A 2,489-nucleotide genomic window follows, 5' to 3' on the forward strand; every position below is an offset into this window, starting at 1 on the left:
TTGGTGAAAAAACTCTTTACAAGTTTAAGAAGAAAAGAGTTATTAATAGACAGACTTATTGTGGAGGAGGTGCGTTCCAAGCCTAACCCCGCTGAGCTAAAGGTGAGTGACTGTGTTTTGCCAGGAAAGTGTAGCTGAATATGTAAACACAGCAGAATTTTTTTCGAATTAAAGAAATACAATCAAGCTTCAAAAGACATGTTTTCCAAAATGTTTGTGACTAATTGTCTTACATAAAATGCTTGAACAAGGTTTACATTGCAGAGATGTTTAAGTGGAATACATCCTAGTTTTCAAAGAGTTTTTGTATTGTAAGACTGGTTTCTCTTCTCTTGCGAATAACTTTTTTGAGGTGAAGGAAAACAAAATCTTCAGGGTAGCATCCATTTCCTTGTAAAAGTTGTCGAACATCAAATAAAGATCACCAACGCTCCACTTTTATCACTTCTACCACCTCGTTGTTCAAGAACACTATTGTTGTTGCAAGCATTGTTGCTTCTTCACATGTATGCTCCGTTTCTCTCCACGATGTTCCTTCGTGTGCGTACCTCGTGAAAGAGAAGGTCATATGTAGCTCTAGGGTTTTGATGATGTACCTAAAAGAACCAAATGAAGGGTTGACCAACTCTCTTCCTGTATAGACCTCTTTGGTCAAGCAGGCTTCTCCAAAGAGATCATGAATGATAGTTTCATCACATTTTGAAAGAGTATACATTGTTTTTGTCTTCTTCATGGCTGCACTCTGTTGAAACAAATCAAAAAAAAAAATTGAAGGGAACAAGCCATTTCACATGAACCCTTTTTGATCCGAATGCCACCTTCATGTTATTCTTTATGTTTGCTGCTGCAAGTTTTGTCTGCACAGACTCAACTGTTTGCGTGCATGGCACTGTCCACTCCTGGCTGTGAAAAGGAGAGAGAGGAATGTGAAGAAGAGCACCATATGCTTGGCCTGTTGAAGGAGTCTCATAAAATTTATTGTAGAAGAAATCCTCCTTTTTTATCTGTTGGTTCATCCGGTATACTTCTTCTCCCATCTGTTGGTTCATCCGGTATACTTCTTCTCCCATCTCTGTGTGCCAAACATCTAATAGACCTGTAATGCTCTCGATTGGCTGCCATTCATAGATATCCGAGGGAAAGATATCTACAAAGACCAGTAAAAAATTTAATCATACCATTGTTACAACAACAAACATAAGAAAGCAAAGTCTTTTTGTACTCTGAGTTTGATGGGAATGACGAGTGATACCGCAATGCTAGTTGGTTTTTGTTATTGTAAACGTGCTGGAGCACCTTATTGCCAAAGGATTTGACGGAGATGATGCGGGCCTTCCAGTGATTCTTGGTGTCCCTTAATGCATTCTTTTTCCTCCTGTTGTGCAGGGTCCCTTCTGTGAAGGGAGAAGGGTTACCCAACCATGAAAACCGGCTGACTTTGATGGGCTCCCATTCGTCTGATTCTGACTTGGAGTTGAATATTACATACGAGTCCACAAAGCTTGTGGGGCGTCGTCTTACCTCTTGCTGAATATTCGTATCAGAGCGTAAGGTCCTCAATTGTTGAATGCTGCAAATTGTGGAGAAGCTGCGCTCAAACAAGTAGAGTTTTCCACAATTGTTGCCCACAGCCACAACAACCAATACTGGCAGGCGTGTCGATTACCACAGTAAATGGACAACACAACATTGAGTGCTGTACACCATGGACTACCCAACTTAAAACGTCCGCCTTTGGTCAAAAGTCTCGTAAAGGCGCACAGTCTACGTTAAGAGGAGAGGAAGCAGTATCACACTCTCTCTTCATGTTTGTAACCGGTTGACGCCGCCGCCTAGGCCCTGGTTCATCCAGCAAATGCTGACAACAGACTGTTGGTGCGGTAAAGGACATGACCAGCATTATTAGTCCACCTCCTAATACGAGGGCTAAGATTGTACACTCACAAAAGAAGTTCGTGTAGAGCTTGTCGACTGCCGAAGAGCGGACTTCCACAGGGTGGCATTGCAGCTTGAAGTTTAGAGATTTATAATTCAAACAAAAAAAACAGAGAAAGAAAATCAAATAGCTACAAAGGTTTATACCTTTCTACCCAAGAGGCTGTTCCCACGGTGGACTATTCAAGTGGAAATTTCAAGCTTTCTTGCAAAGATCTGGAGGTGCTTTGCAATGACAATTCTCAGATTTTCATATCCATCAACGATTTCACTTTGCGCTAACAATCCAGTTGATTTCCAAGAGCTTGGACTTGATGTTGGTGCTTGTGTTTATTCTCTTACATCACGTTTAGAGGTTCCATATGGAATCTAAACCCTAATGAGTCCATAAGTGGAGATCCTAGTCATTTTTCGGACACAGAAAAGGCAGTGGCCGATCCTAATGTCACCATGACCGACGACGATCTTCTTGTTGATAATTTGGTCAGCACTAAATAGTTTAAGGTTATAGAGTCCCATACTTTGGACATTGAGGCCAAGTACGATAAGATACT

At 41.2% G+C, this 2,489-nt stretch overlaps 1 pseudogene; it reads right to left on the reverse strand.

The window, feature by feature from the left end:
- Positions 1-421: 421 nt before the first annotated feature.
- LOC147617068 (uncharacterized) lies at positions 422-1,891 on the reverse strand (annotated as a pseudogene).
- Between the last annotated feature and the right edge of the window lie 598 nt (positions 1,892-2,489).

This window comes from Cibotium barometz, chromosome 37 (assembly GCF_041138505.1).
Source record: "Cibotium barometz isolate CiBa-2024 chromosome 37, ASM4113850v1, whole genome shotgun sequence".
Classification (NCBI taxonomy): domain Eukaryota; kingdom Viridiplantae; phylum Streptophyta; class Polypodiopsida; order Cyatheales; family Cibotiaceae; genus Cibotium; species Cibotium barometz.